General features: G+C 40.9%; 1 protein-coding gene across 5 annotated transcripts in view; it reads right to left on the reverse strand.

The window, feature by feature from the left end:
• Window positions 1–17,337, reverse strand: part of LOC128698929 (glutamate-gated chloride channel) — a 108,729-nt gene that overhangs the window by 75,448 nt on the left and 15,944 nt on the right. Inside the window, exon 2 of one of the 5 annotated variants that reach the window (XM_053791349.2) lies at window positions 4,008–4,072. The exons of the other annotated variants lie outside the window; for them this stretch is intronic. The gene's annotated coding sequence lies outside the window, so the exon portion shown is untranslated. The remainder of the gene's footprint in view (window positions 1–4,007; window positions 4,073–17,337) is intronic. 5 annotated transcript variants of the gene reach the window in all.

Here is a 17,337-nt window from a genome sequence, read left to right on the forward strand (position 1 = left end):
AGACTTGCAGCAGCAACATAATGTTGGCGGGCGAAATGTGCAAACACACTCGCCAGCTCAATGCAACTCATACACCTGCTCTAAGCTCTCTAGTTTTACCCTTCCTCTAAGACTGCTTTGCATGTCGGGGCTTTATATTGTGACTGCGTAGAGCTTTTTTGGGTCATGTAAGAGCTCTACAGAGAGTGAAACATGACGTGATGAAGCTCTGTACAGAGCGAAACGTGACTTGATAAAGCTTTATGCAGACCGCTAAGTGACTTGATAAAGCTCTCTAGAAAGTGATACATGGCTTGATAAAGCTCAACACAGAATGAAACATGCCTAGATAAAGCTCTACTTTGAGTGAAAAATAACTTGATAAAGCTCTACACTGAGCGAAACGTGATATGATAAAGTTTTACGAAGACCGGTAAGTGATTTGATAAAGCTCCCTAGGAAGTGAAACATGGCTTGATAAAGCTCTACGCTGAGCGAAATGATAAAGCTCTACACTGAGAGACACATAACTTGATGAAGCTCTACACTGAGTGAAACATAACTTGATAAAGCTCTACACTGAGAGAAACATAACTTAATAAAGCTCTACACTGAGAGAAACATAACTTAATAAAGCTCTACACTGAGAGAAACATAACTTAATAAAGCTCTACACTGAGAGAAACATAACTTAATAAAGCTCTTCACTGAGAGAAACATAACTTAATAAAGCTCCACACTGAGAGAAACATAACTTAATAAAGCTCCACACTGAGAGAAACAACTTAATAAAGCTCCACACTGAGAGAAACAACTTAATAAAGCTCTACACTGAGAGAAACATAACTTAATAAAGCTCCACACTGAGAGAAACATAACTTAATAAAGCTCTACACTGAGAGAAACATAACTTAATAAAGCTCCACACTGAGAGAAACATAACTTAATAAAGCTCCACACTGAGAGAAACATAACTTAATAAAGCTCCACACTGAGAGAAACAACTTAATAAAGCTCCACACTGAGAGAAACATAACTTAATAAAGCTCCACACTGAGAGAAACATAACTTAATAAAGCTCCACACTGAGAGAAACATAACTTAATAAAGCTCTTCACTGGGCGAAACATAACATAATAAAGCTCTTCACTGGGCGAAACATAACTTAATAAAACTTTATTTTTTCATGTATATTTTTTCTCCTACTTTATTTTCCTACTTTACTAACTCCTATTATTTCCAGGTCATAATTTTGTTTCTTTATTACTGTTTTTACTTTATTTTCTCTGTTAGGTCCGAGACCCTCACCGGCTCTTGCGGGTTTAGCGCTTCCCCCAACCCCCTGGCCTTATTACTGCGTTTATTTTCCTGCTTTAAGAAGTGATGCAAAAAATAACAATAACAGAGTAATAAAGAAGCAATAAAGAAAATAACAGAAGCTAATAAAAAATAACAGAAGCAAATAAAAAATAACAGAGGGAAATAAAAATAACAGAGGCAAATGAAAAATAACAGAAGCAAATAAAAAATAACAGAGGGAAATAAAAAATAACAGAAGCAAATAAAAAATAACAGAAGCAAATAAAAAATAACAGAGGCAAATGAAAAATAACAGAAGCAAATAAAAAATAACAGAGGCAAATGAAAAATAACAGAAGCAAATAAAAAATAACAGAGGCAAATGAAAAATAACAGAAGCAAATAAAAAATAACAGAGGCAAATAAAAAATAACAGAAGCAAATGAAAAATAACTGAAGCAAATAAAAAATAACAGAAGCAAATAAATAATAACAGAAGCAAATAAAAAATAACAGAAGCAAATAAAAAATAACAGAAGCAAATGAAAAATAACAGAAGCAAATGAAGAAAATAACAGAAGCAAATCAAAAATAACAGAAGCAAATAAAAAATAACAGAAGCAAATGAAAAATAACAGAAGCAAATAAAAAATAACAGAAGCAAATAAAAAATAACAGAAGCAAATAAAAAATAACAGAAGCAAATGAAAAATAACAGAAGCAAATAAAAAATAACAGAAGCAAATGAAGAAAATAACAGAAGCAAATAAAAAATAACAGAAGCAAATAAAAAATAACAGAAGCAAATGAAGAAAATAACAGAAGCAAATGAAGAAAATAACAGAAGCAAATGATGAAAATAACAGAAGCAAATGATGAAAATAACAGAAGCAAATGATGAAAATAACAGAAGCAAATGAAGAAAATAACAGAAGCAAATGATGAAAATAAAAGCAATAAAGAAAGCAGAGAAGCAATAAAGAAAATGAGAGAGAGGAGCAATAAAGAGAACAATGAGAGAGGTTCAATAAAGCAGGTTGGCAGACAAGAGATCAAAGCCTCGAACAGAGTATTGGATTCCACTGTAATACTCAGTAGATAGGTTCCAAACCTATGTAAGCTATTATTAGATGATTGTGATACAATCATCATCACTGCTACCATGATGGTGATACAGTCACTGCTATCATGATGATACAATAACTGCTACCATGATGACACAATAACTGCTACCATCATGGTGATACAATCACTGCTAAAATGATGATACAATAACTGCTACCATGATGACACAATAACTGCTACCATGATGGTGATACAATAACTGCTACCATGATGGTGATACAATAACTGCTACCATGATGGTGATACAATAACTGCTACCATTATGGTGATACAATAACTGCTACCATGATGGTGATACAATAAGTGCTACCATGATGGTGATACAATCACTGCTACCATGATGGTGATACAAAAACTGCTACCATGATGGTCATACAATAACTGCTATCATGATGGTGATACAATAATTGCTACCATGATGGTGATACAATCACTGCTACCATGATGGTGATACAATAACTGCTACCATGATGGTGATATAATCACTGCTACCATGATGGTGATACAATCACTGCTACCATGATGGTGATACAATCAACGCTGCTGCCATGATGGTGATAAGATCACTGTTACCATGATGGTTATACAATCACTGCTACCATGATGGTGATACAATCACTGCCAGAGCCTGAGCGGCCCTCAATAACACACACACACACACACACACACACACACACACACACACACACACACACACACACACACACACACACACACACACACACACACACACACACACATACACACACACACACATACACACACACAGGAGTTGAATGGGAAAAGCCTGACTATAAAAGAGGGGACTACATAGGGTTGAAGAACTTCCTGCGGGAGGTCCAGTGGGACAGAGAACTGGCAGGAAAGCCAGTAAATGAAATGATGGAATATGTAACAACAAAATGCAAGGAGGCAGTGGAAAGGTTTATTCCCAAGGGCAACAGTAACAACGGGAAGACCAGAACGAGCCCCTGGTAAGGAGGCAAAAACAAAGTGCAATAGAGAATGAAAAAAGTACAGAAGGCAGAGAACACACGAAAATAGGGAGATCAGTCGCAGAGCCAGGAATGAGTACGCACAGGTAAGGAGGGAGGCCCAGCGACAGTATGAAAATGACATAGCATCGAGAATCAAGACTGACCCGAAACTGTTGTATAGCCACATCAGGAGGAAGACAACAGTCAAAGACCAGGTGATCAGATTAAGGACAGAAGGTGGAGAACTCACAAGAAATGATCAGGAGGTATGTGAGGAGCTGAACAGGAGATTTAAGGAAGTTTATACAGTAGAGACAGGAAGGGCTGTGGGAAGACAGCACAGAAGGGAACATCAAGAGGGGATATACCAACAAGTGTTGGATGACATACGAACAACTGAGGAGGAGGTGAAGAAGCTCTTAAGTGACCTTGACACCTCAAAGGCGATGGGACCGGACAACATCTCCCCATGGGTCCTTAGAGAAGGAGCAGAGGTGCTGTGCGTGCCTCTAACCACAATCTTCAACACATCCCTTGAAACTGGGCAACTACCTGAGAAATGGAAGACAGCTAATGTAGTCCCCATATTTAAGAAAGGAAACAGAAACGAGGCACTAAACTACAGACCTGTGTCTCTGACATGTATTGTGTGCAAAGTCATGGAGAAGATTATCAGGAGAGTGGTCGAACACCTGGAAAGGAACAAGATTATAAATGAAAACCAGCATGGGTTCATGGAAGGCAAATCTTGTATCACGAACCTCCTGGAGTTTTATGACAAGGTAACAGAAGTAAGACACGAGATAGAGGGGTGGGTAGATTGCGTTTTCCTAGACTGCAGGAAGGCCTTTGACACAGTCCCCCACAAGAGATTAGTGCAGAAGCTGGAGGATCAGGCGCACGTAGAAGGGAGGGCACTGCAATGGATAAGGGAATACCTGACAGGGAGGCAGCAACGAGTCATGGTACGTGAAGAGGTATCACAGTGGGCGCCTGTTACGAGCAGGGTCCCACAGGGGTCAGTTCTAGGACCAGTGCTATTTTTGATATATGTGAACGACATGATGGAAGGAATAGACTCTGAAGTGTCCCTGTTCGCAGATGACGTGAAGTTGATGAGAAGAATTAAATCGGACGAGGATGAGGCAGGACTGCAAAGAGACCTGGACAGGCTGGATATGTGGTCCAGCAACTGGCTTCTCGAATTCAATCCAGCCAAATGCAAAGTCATGAAGATTGGGGAGGGACAAAGAAGACCGCAGACAGAGTATAGACTAGGTGGAAAAAGACTACAGACCTCACTCAGGGAGAAAGACCTTGGGGTGACCATAACACCGAGCACATCACCGGAGGCACACATCAACCAAATAACCGCTGCAGCATACGGGCGCCTGGCAAACCTGAGAATAGCGTTCCGATACCTTAATAAGGAATCGTTCAAGACACTGTACACTGTGTATGTTAGGCCCATACTGGAGTATGCAGCACCAGTCTGGAACCCACACCTGGTCAAGCACGTCAAGAAGTTAGAGAAAGTACAAAGGTTTGCAACAGGGCTAGTCCCAGAGCTCAAGGGAATGTCGTACGAGGAAAGGTTAAGGGAAATCGGACTGACGACACTGGAGGACAGAAGGGTCAGGGGAGACATGATAACGACATGCAAGATACTGCGGGGAATAGACAAGGTGGACAGAGATAGGATGTTCCAGAGAGGGGACACAGGGACAAGGGGTCACAACTGGAAGCTGAAGACTCAGACGAGTAACAGGGATGTTAGGAAGTATTTCTTCAGTCATAGAGTTGTCAGCAAGTGGAATAGCCTAGCAAGTGAAGTAGTGGAGGCAGGAACCATACATAGTTTTAAGAAGAGGTATGACAAAGCTCAGGAAGCAGAGAGAGAGAGGATCCAGTAGCGATCAGTGAAGAGGCGGGGCCAGGAGCTGAGTCTCGACCCCTGCAACCACAATTAGGTGAGTACAATTAGGTGAGTACACACACACGCACATACACACACACATACACATACACACACACACACACACATACACACACATACACACACACACACACACACACACACACACACACACACACACACACACACACACACACACACACACACACACACACACACACACACATAACAGTGCAATAAAGAAAATAACAGAAGCATGAACCAGCGAGGCTGGACTTAGTATTCACCTTGAGTAGTGCATATATCGAGGACATCACATATGAAAGACCCCTTGGAGCCAGCGATCATGTGATTTTAAGCATCGAATACACAGTAGAGCTACAAGTGGAGGGGGAAGCAGGAAGGCCAGGACGAATGAAGCCAAACTACAAGAAAGGGGACTACACAGAAATGAGGAACTGTGCACCAACAGACACAAACGGTTCACCAACAGACATAAACGGTGCACTAACAGACACAGACGGTGCACCAACAGACACAAACGGTGCACCAACAGACGCAAACGGTGCACCAACAGACACAAACGGTGCACCAACAAACACAGACGGTGTACCAACAGACGCAAACGGTGCACCAACAGACACAAACGGTGCACCAACAAACACAGACGGTGTACTAACAGACACAAACGGTGCACCAACAGACACAAACGGTGCACCAACAGACACAAACGGTGCACTGGGGTTGCCAATCCATCTCCGCTCACGAACTGCACACGAATAAGTAAAGAGGATCACGAACGATAATTCCCTCTATCAATTCCTTTCAATTCACTCGTCAATCACCAGAAAAGATCACTGTACTCTGAGTGGCGGCCTCAGAACGGTAAGTTGTAGCTGGGAGATCAGGTATGGTACTATTACACTGCTCAGCATTTGGAATGTTTATAATTTATATTTTTATTTATGGTTGTGATCTTACATATTCTTCGGCTGCTGATTGTAAATATCTGAACCATTTTGCTCTCTCACGTAAAGATTTTGAATAAAATGCAAATTAATGATAATACAACAATGTGAATTTTTAATAAATTGTTAATTTATTAAAATTAGGCAAGTAATCACGGACAAGTACATTCTCTTAGTTTTAAGGACATATGAATTCCAAATCAACATGAATCAATTCTGGTACATGATTGCAGATATTATTGTCTTCATATCTGCGTGAGTTTCTGACATTTGGACACTGTGGCCAGTTGGCACAGATGCAGCTGTGTTACTGTTGTAGAGAAGTACAGCCTTTAAACTCCTTTTAGAAGAATCAATGAAGAATCTCCAGTCATCTGCTTTGTATAACATCCCCGTGTGTTCAATAAGGCCAGAAATATTTGAAGAGAAAACTAAAGATTAATCTTTGTCAAAGAACTTAGTGAATTCCGCTTCATGATGACGGTACCAAACGAATGTTGGTCCAGGAGCTAGAAGCCTGTGTCCCTTCATTCTAGAGCCAAGTAACTGTGCACTTTCTTTTGGAAGGTTAAGGTCTCTCACCAAGTCATTGAGATCAACTTGGTTGAAGGGTTTGTGATCGTCATTCGTTGGTGGTTCATAATCTACCTCCATCTTCTTAGAATCACTGGTATCAGACTCTGATGAAATTTGTCACGTGTCAGGTGGCTCAGGTACACGAATATCTTCAGTGTGTGGAACAGGTCTTATTGCTGAAGAAATATTTGGGTATATTATGTGATCTTTAGTCTTCTTGTTGAATCCAGCTACTTTAGTCATACCATTGTAGCAGTCATCATGGTGGCTCATCTGCTCCTGCCAGACCATTGTAGCAGTCATCATGGTGGCTCATCTGCTCCCACCATACCATTGTAGCAGTCATCATGGTGGCTCATCTGCTACCACCATACCATTGTAGCAGTCATCATGGTGGCTCATCTGCTCCCACCATACCATTGTAGCAGTCATCATGGTGGTTCATCTGCTCCTGCCAGACCATTGTAGCAGTCATTATGGTGGCTCATCTGCTACCACCATACCATTGTAGCAGTCATCATGGTGGCTCATCTGCTCCTGCCATACCATTGTAGCAGTCATCATGGTGGCTCATCTGCTCCTGCCATACCATTGTAGCAGTCATCATGGTGGTTCATCTGCTCCTGCCAGACCATTGTAGCAGTCATCATGGTGGCTCATCTGCTCCCACCATACCATTGTAGCAGTCATCATGGTGGCTCATCTGCTCCCACCATACCATTGTAGCAGTCATCATGGTGGTTCATCTGCTCCTGCCATACCATTGTAGCAGTCATCATGGTGGTTCATCTGCTCCTGCCAGACCATTGTAGCAGTCATCATGGTGGCTCATCTGCTCCCACCATACCATTGTAGCAGTCATCATGGTGGCTCATCTGCTCCTGCCAGACCATTGTAGCAGTCATCATGGTGGCTCATCTGCTCCCACCATACCATTGTAGCAGTCATCATGGTGGCTCATCTGCTCCCACCATACAATTGTAGCAGTCATCATGGTGGCTCATCTGCTCCCACCATACCATTGTAGCAGTCATTATGGTGGTTCATCTGTTCCCGCCATACCACTGTAGCAGTCATCATGGTGGTTCATCTGCTCCTGCCATACCATTGTAGCAGTCATCATGGTGGCTCATCTGCTCCCACCATACCATTGTAGCAGTCATTATGGTGGTTCATCTGTTCCCGCCATACCATTGTAGCAGTCATCATGGTGGCTCATCTGCACCTGCCATACCATTGTAGCAGTCATCATGGTGGCTCATCTGCTCCCACCATACCATTGTAGCAGTCATTATGGTGGTTCATCTGCTCCCACCATACCATTGTAGCAGTCATCATGGTGGTTCATCTGCTCCCATCATACCATTGTAGCAGTCATCATGGTGGCTCATCTGCTCCTGCCATACCATTGTAGCAGTCATTATGGTGGTTCATCTGCTCCTGCCATACCATTGTAGCAGTCATCATGGTGGCTCATCTGCTCCTGCCATACCATTGTAGCAGTCATCATGGTGGCTCATCTGCTCCCACCATACCATTGTAGCAGTCATCATGGTGGTTCATCTGTTCCCGCCATACCATTGTAGCAGTCATCATGGTGGTTCATCTGCTCCCGCCATACCATTGTAGCAGTAATCATGGTGGTTCATCTGCTCCACCATACCATTGCAGCAGTCATCATGGTGGTTCATCTGCTCGCACCATACCATTGTAGCAGTCATCATGGTGGTTCATCTTCTCCCACCATACCATTGTAGCAGTCATCATGGTGGTTCATCTGTTCCCACCATACCATTGTAGCAGTCATCATGGTGGTTCATCTGTTCCCGTCATACCATTGTAGCAGTCATCATGGTGGTTCATCTGATCCCACCATACCATTGTAGCAGTCATCATGGTGGTTCATCTTCTCCCACCATACCATTGTAGCAGTCATCATGGTGGTTCATCTGTTCCCACCATATCATTGTAGCAGTCATCATGGTGGTTCATCTGTTCCCGTCATACCATTGTAGCAGTCATCATGGTGGCTCATCTGTTCCCACCATACCATTGTAGCAGTCATCATGGTGGTTCATCTGCTCCCACCATACCATTGTAGCAGTCATCATGATAGTTCATCTGCTCCCACCATACCATTGTAGCAGTCATCATGGTGGTTCATCTTCTCCCGACATACCATTGTAGCAGTCATCATGGTGGTTCATCTTCTCCCGACATACCATTGTAGCAGTCATCATGATAGTTCATCTGCTCCCACCATACCATTGTAGCAGTCATCATGGTGGTTCATCTTCTCCCGACATACCATTGTAGCAGTCATCATGGTGGTTCATCTTCTCCCAACATACCATTGTAGCAGTCATCATGGTGGTTCATCTGCTCCCACCATACCATTGTAGCAGTCATCATGGTGGTTCATCTTCTCCCGACATACCATTGTAGCAGTCATCATGATGGTTCATCTTCTCTCGACATACCATTGTAGCAGTCATCATGGTGGTTCATCTGTTCCCGTCATACCATTGTAGCAGTCATCATGGTGGTTCATCTGATCCCACCATACCATTGTAGCAGTCATCATGGTGGTTCATCTTCTCCCACCATACCATTGTAGCAGTCATCATGGTGGTTCATCTGTTCCCACCATACCATTGTAGCAGTCATCATGGTGGTTCATCTGTTCCCGTCATACCATTGTAGCAGTCATCATGGTGGCTCATCTGTTCCCACCATACCATTGTAGCAGTCATCATGGTGGTTCATCTGCTCCCACCATACCATTGTAGCAGTCATCATGATAGTTCATCTGCTCCCACCATACCATTGTAGCAGTCATCATGGTGGTTCATCTTCTCCCGACATACCATTGTAGCAGTCATCATGGTGGTTCATCTTCTCCCGACATACCATTGTAGCAGTCATCATGATAGTTCATCTGCTCCCACCATACCATTGTAGCAGTCATCATGGTGGTTCATCTTCTCCCGACATACCATTGTAGCAGTCATCATGGTGGTTCATCTTCTCCCAACATACCATTGTAGCAGTCATCATGGTGGTTCATCTGCTCCCACCATACCATTGTAGCAGTCATCATGGTGGTTCATCTTCTCCCGACATACCATTGTAGCAGTCATCATGATGGTTCATCTTCTCTCGACATACCATTGTAGCAGTCATCATGGTGGTTCATCTTCTCCCGACATACCATTGGTACTCCAAAGGGCATACATTTAAGTTCATCAACTGACCACATTTGGAGCTTACTGATGCAACTCTTGCAAGCTTTGTGTGTTGCAAATGGTTTGACCTGGTCTTCACGTTTGTCCTGGTCTTCACTTTTGTCCTGGTCTTCAAGTTTGTCCTGGTCTTCAAGTTTGTCCTGGTCTTCAAGTTTGTCCTGGTCTTCAAGTTTGTCCTGGTCTTCAAGTTTGTCCTGGTCTTCAAGTTTGTCCTGGTCTTCAAGTTTATCCTGGTCTTCAAGTTTGTCCTGGTCTTCAAGTTTGTCCTGGTCTTCAAGTTTGTCCTGGTCTTCAAGTTTGTCCTGGTCTTCACGTTTGTCCTGGTCTTCAAGTTTGTCCTGGTCTTCAAGTTTGTCCTGGTCTTCAAGTTTGTCCTGGTCTTCAAGTTTGTCCTGGTCTTCAAGTTTGTCCTGGTCTTCAAGTTTGTCCTGGTCTTCAAGTTTGTCCTGGTCTTCAAGTTTGTCCTGGTCTTCAAGTTTGTCCTGGTCTTCAAGTTTGTCCCGGTCTTCAAGTTTGTCCCGGTCTTCAAGTTTGTCCTGGTCTTCAAGTTTGTCCTGGTCTTCAAGTTTGTCCTGGTCTTCAAGTTTGTCCTGGTCTTCAAGTTTGTCCTGTTCTTCAAGTTTGTCCTGGTCTTCAAGTTTGTCCTGGTCTTCAAGTTTGTCCTGTTCTTCAAGTTTGTCCTGGTCTTCAAGTTTGTCCTGGTCTTCAAGTTTGTCCTGGTCTTCAAGTTTGTCCTGGTCTTCAAGTTTGTCCTGGTCTTCAAGTTTGTCCTGGTCTTCAAGTTTGTCCTGGTCTTCAAGTTTGTCCTGGTCTTCAAGTTTGTCCTGGTCTTCAAGTTTGTCCTGGTCTTCAAGTTTGTCCCGGTCTTCAAGTTTGTCCTGGTCTTCAAGTTTGTCCTGGTCTTCAAGTTTGTCCTGGTCTTCAAGTTTGTCCTGGTCTTCAAGTTTGTCCTGTTCTTCAAGTTTGTCCTGGTCTTCAAGTTTGTCCTGGTCTTCAAGTTTGTCCTGTTCTTCAAGTTTGTCCTGGTCTTCAAGTTTGTCCTGGTCTTCAAGTTTGTCCTGGTCTTCAAGTTTGTCCTGGTCTTCAAGTTTGTCCTGGTCTTCAAGTTTGTCCTGGTCTTCAAGTTTGTCCTGGTCTTCAAGTTTGTCCTGGTCTTCAAGTTTGTCCTGGTCTTCAAGTTTGTACTGGTCTTCAAGTTTGTCCTGGTCTTCAAGTTTGTCCTGGTCTTCAAGTTTGTCCTGGTCTTCAAGTTTGTCCTGGTCTTCAAGTTTGTACTGGTCTTCAAGTTTGTCCTGGTCTTCAAGTTTGTCCTGGTCTTCAAGTTTGTCCTGGTCTTCAAGTTTGTCCTGGTCTTCAAGTTTGTCCTGGTCTTCAAGTTTGTCCTGGTCTTCAAGTTTGTAGCCAAAACAAACAAAGTAGCAGCGCTTTAATAAAGGATTAATGTCACTCCGAGAATCTGAAGGTGTGAATTACCCGCAGACACAGCAAAATATGTCTGGTGAATTTATGCAGCTTCTAGACATATTAATTATATGAAAATAAAGAAAAATATATTATATTTAACATTTAAGTCAATATAAGAGAGCATTTTAATTGGTAATATACCACTTTCTCATTTATTTATGTTATACAACAAGAGAAAAGTAACCTGTCCGTATAACTTAACAACCTAATGTAACAGAGAGGAATAAAAAAAACAGTGAATCACTATTTTCCATATATATACCCGAAAAGATACCAAAAAGTCAATAAAAAAATTATGTAGACCAGTGTTATTATTATTATTATTATTATTATTATTATTATTGTTGTTGTTATTATTACAGTGAATGGATCAGCATATGTCAGCTGCTGTGTGTACTCACCTATTTGTACTCACCTATTTGTGGTTGCAGGGGTCGATTCATAGCTCCTGGCCCCGCCTCTTCACTGATTGCTACTAAATCCTCTCTCTCCCTGCTCCATGAGCAGGTTCCCGCCTCCACTACGTCACTTTCTAGGTTATTCCACTTCCTGACAACTGTATGACTGAAGAAATACTTCCTAACATCCCTTTGATTCATCTGAGTCTTCAACTTTCAATTATGACCTCTTCTTTCTGTGTCTCATCTCTGGAATATCCTGTCTCTTTCAACCTTGTCTATTGCGCCCAGTATTTTGTATGTCTTTATCATGTCTCCCCTGTGTGTGTGTGTGTGTGTGTGTGTGTGTGTGTGTGTGTGTGTGTGTGTGTGTGTGTGTGTGTGTGTGTATGTGTGTGTGTGTGTGTGTGTGTGTGTGTGTGTGTGTGTGTGTGTATGTATGTGTGTGTGTGTGTGTGTGTGTGTGTGTGTGTGTGTGTGTGTGTGTGTGTGTGTGTGTGTGTGTGTGTGTGTGTGTGTGTGTGTGTGTGTGTGTGTGTGTGTGTGTGTGTGTGTGTGTGTGTGTGTGTGTGTGTGTGTGTGTGTGTGTGTGTGTGTGTGTGTGTGTGTGTGTGTGTGTGTGTGTGTGTGTGTGTGTGTGTGTGTGTGTGTGTGTGTGTGTGTGTGTGTGTGTGTGTGTGTGTGTGTGTGTGTGTGTGTGTGTGTGTGTGTGTGTGTGTGTGTGTGTGTGTGTGTGTGTGTGTGTGTGTGTGTGTGTGTGTGTGTGTGTGTGTGTGTGTGTGTGTGTGTGTGTGTGTGTGTGTGTGTGTGTGTGTGTGTGTGTGTGTGTGTGTGTGTGTGTGTGTGTGTGTGTGTGTGTGTGTGTGTGTGTGTGTGTGTGTGTGTGTGTGTGTGTGTGTGTGTGTGTGTGTGTGTGTGTGTGTGTGTGTGTGTGTGTGTGTGTGTGTGTGTGTGTGTGTGTGTGTGTGTGTGTGTGTGTGTGTGTGTGTGTGTGTGTGTGTGTGTGTGTGTGTGTGTGTGTGTGTGTGTGTGTGTGTGTGTGTGTGTGTGTGTGTGTGTGTGTGTGTGTGTGTGTGTGTGTGTGTGTGTGTGTGTGTGTGTGTGTGTGTGTGTGTGTGTGTGTGTGTGTGTGTGTGTGTGTGTGTGTGTGTGTGTGTGTGTGTGTGTGTGTGTGTGTGTGTGTGTGTGTGTGTGTGTGTGTGTGTGTGTGTGTGTGTGTGTGTGTGTGTGTGTGTGTGTGTGTGTGTGTGTGTGTGTGTGTGTGTGTGTGTGTGTGTGTGTGTGTGTGTGTGTGTGTGTGTGTGTGTGTGTGTGTGTGTGTGTGTGTGTGTGTGTGTGTGTGTGTGTGTGTGTGTGTGTGTGTGTGTGTGTGTGTGTGTGTGTGTGTGTGTGTGTGTGTGTGTGTGTGTGTGTGTGTGTGTGTGTGTGTGTGTGTGTGTGTGTGTGTGTGTGTGTGTGTGTGTGTGTGTGTGTGTGTGTGTGTGTGTGTGTGTGTGTGTGTGTGTGTGTGTGTGTGTGTGTGTGTGTGTGTGTGTGTGTGTGTGTGTGTGTGTGTGTGTGTGTGTGTGTGTGTGTGTGTGTGTGTGTGTGTGTGTGTGTGTGTGTGTGTGTGTGTGTGTGTGTGTGTGTGTGTCTGCTTCTGACAGGAAAATTGTTCAGTTATAATCTGGTGGTAAATCACTGAGCGACGACACAAAAAACAGAGACAAAAATGTTCGGAAGAAAAAAAACAGAGAGGATTTCCTAAGGACAAACACCAACAGGACAAACACCAACAGGACAAACAACAACAGGACAAACACCAACAGGACAAACAACAACAGGACAAACACCAACAGGACAAACATCAGCAGGACAAACACCAACAGGACAAACACAAACAGGACAAACACCAACAGGACAAACACCAACAGGACAAACATCAGCAGGACAAACGCCAACAGGAAAAACACAAACAGGACAAACACCAACAGGACAAACACCAACAGGACAAACACCAACAGGGCAAACACCAACAGGACAAACACCAACAGGACAAGCACCAACAGGACAAACACAAACAGGACAAACACCAACAGGACAAACACCAACAGGACAAACACAAACAGGACAAGCACCAACAGGACAAACACCAACGGCTGTGTTGTTCTCAGACGTTTCTGTCCTTCCTGTTTCGCTCCCCCTGAGCCCCTACCATTGTCCTCATTTTTCCTTACTTTCTTCTTTCTTCCTTCTTTGGTTGTTGCTTTTTCACTAGCTATCTAAGACTTGTTATACTGTTTCTCAGACTTGTTATCATACTGTTTCTCAGACTTGTTATCATACTGTTTCTCAGACTTGTTATCAAACTGTTTCTCAGACTTGTTATCATACTGTTTCTCAGACTTGTTATCGTACTGTTTCTTAGACTTGTTATCGTACTGTTTCTCAGACTTGTTATCATACTGTTTCTCAGACTTGTTATCATACTGTTTCTCAGACTTGTTATCATACTGTTTCTCAGACTTGTTATCATACTGTTTCTCAGACTTGTTATCATACTGTTTCTCAGACTTGTTATCATACTGTTTCTCAGACTTGTTATCATACTGTTTCTCAGACTTGTTATTATACTGTTTCTCAGACTTGTTATCATACAGTTTCTCAGACTTGTTATCATACAGTTTCTCAGACTTGTTATCATACTGTTTCTCAGACTTGTTATCATACTGTTTCTCAGACTTGTTATTATACTGTTTCTCAGACTTGTTATCATGCTGTTTCTCAGACTTGTTATCATACTGTTTCTCAGACTTGTTATCATACTGTTTCTCAGACTTGTTATCATTCTGTTTATCAAACTTGTTATCATACTGTTTCTCAGACTTGTTATCATACTGTTTCTCAGACTTGTTATCATACTGTTTCTCAGACTTGTTATCATACAGTTTCTCAGACTTGTTATCATACTGTTTCTCAGACTTGTCATACTGTTTCTCATACTGTTTCTCAGACTTGTTATCATACTGTTACTTGTTATCATACTGTTTCTCAGACTTGTTATCATACTGTTTCTCAGACTTGTTATCATTCTGTTTATCAAACTTGTTATCATACTGTTTCTCAGACTTGTTATCATACTGTTTCTCAGACTTGTTATCATACTGTTTCTCAGACTTGTTATCATTCTGTTTATCAGACTTGTTATCATACTGTTTCTCAGACTTGTTATCATACTGTTTCTCAGACTTGTTATCATACTGTTTCTCAGACTTGTTATCATACTGTTTCTCAGACTTGTTATCATACTGTTTCTCAGACTTGTTATCATACTGTTTCTCAGACTTGTTATCATACTGTTTCTCAGACTTGTTATCATACTGTTTCTCAGACTTGTTATCATTCTGTTTATCAGACTTGTTATCATACTGTTTCTCAGACTTGTTATCATACTGTTTCTCAGACTTGTTATCATACTGTTTCTCAGACTTGTTATCATACTGTTTCTCAGACTTGTTATCATACTATTTCTCAGACTTGTTATTATACTGTTTCTCAGACTTGTTATCATACTATTTCTCAGACTTGTTATTATACTGTTTCTCAGACTTGTTATCATACTATTTCTCAGACTTGTTATTATACTGTTTCTCAGACTTGTTATTATACTGTTTCTCAGACTTGTTATCATACTATTTCTCAGACTTGTTATCATACTATTTCTCAGACTTGTTATTATACTGTCTCGAAGACTTGTTATACTGTCTCGCATAACAAGGGAGATACACTATTCTGCGAATGTCCACTGATTAAATATACACCAGTAGATGTATGTACACTGATAAATATACCCAAATGTATATATACAATGAGATTGCTCGGTGTAAATGGGAATGTACACACATCTGACTGTATACACACTCATACACACCACTCATTGTATATTAACTGAGAGACGCATATATCTAAGTGTATATACACTGGGAGATACTCTCGGTAAATACATATATATATATATATATATATATATATATATATATATATATATATATATATATATATATATATATATATATATATATATATATATATATATATATATATATATATATATATATATATATATATATATATATATATATATATATGCAATAAGATCACAGTAAACAGGTGATTTCAGAATATGCAAAACAATAACAACCACTCTGAAAGAATAGAGAATTTCCAAGCGCTTTCGTGACTACTCACATTATCAAGGAACTATGAAAGTAAAGCATCCAAGGAAGGTATATAAGGGGTCTGGCCAACACCTCACTATCAGATCCCACAACGGTTAAACACCTGACGCGCGCCGGCCCAACTGGACAGATCCTTTGCACAACCCACCAACAAACTATTCTACCCAAGAAAATTTTAAAAATTATTATTTGTCCAGTGTATTATTAAATTCTTCCCAAATTCTATTAATTATAAATGGATCTAATTTATATAAACCAAAGGAAATATTCATATTATTGTCAAAACTGCTTTTTATGAAACAAGATTCAATTATATTCCTGTCGACCATGGACTTGCTTGATACTACTTTCTGAACTTTTTGAAAATCAATTGGATGGTTAAAATCTCTTACATGAATAAATAGAGCATTGGAATCTTGTCCAGTTCTAATGCTATATTTATGTTGTTTTAATCTTAGTTCGAGATTTTTACCAGTTTGACCGTAATAAACTTTATCGCAAATTTTACAAGGAATCTTATAGACACATCCGTCAGCATTTTGGGGGAATTCTTTATCAAAAGTTTTTTTTACTGTATCAAGATTTTTGAATACAACTTTAATATTAAAAGTCTTAAGAAGAGAAGGCATATCAACCAAGTTTTCATGGTAAGGGAGAACCAACATATTTTTAGTTGAATAAGGCTGGTTGTCCCTTTTTGGATTGTAAAAAGTATTTCTAGCAACTTTAAAAGATTTATCAATTACATTTCTTGGGTATTTTAAATCATTACCTATTTCATAAATTTTGGATATTTCCTCATCTATGAACTCAGGACTACAAATTCGTAAAGCTCTCAGAAACATTGATGGGAAAACAGACAGTTTGACTCTATCTTGATGCGAGGAATAATAGTGGACGTAGGAACAGTTATTTGTAGGTTTTCTGTAAATTTTAAATTTGAATTCATTATTACCCTTAATAATTAAAACATCTAGAAAAGGCAATGAGTTATTTTCTTCAAACTCAACAGTAAAGTTTATAGAATGGGCTAAGCTATTTAATTTTCCAAGGAAATGGTGTATATCTACATTTTTGGGCATAAGACACAAAATATCATCAACATATCTGAACCATTTAGTCACGAAAGCTCTTGGAATTTCTCTATTCTTTCAGAGTGGTTGTTTTGCATATA

The sequence above is a fragment of the Cherax quadricarinatus genome, chromosome 55 (assembly GCF_038502225.1).
Source record: "Cherax quadricarinatus isolate ZL_2023a chromosome 55, ASM3850222v1, whole genome shotgun sequence".
NCBI classification, from domain to species: Eukaryota; Metazoa; Arthropoda; class Malacostraca; order Decapoda; family Parastacidae; genus Cherax; species Cherax quadricarinatus.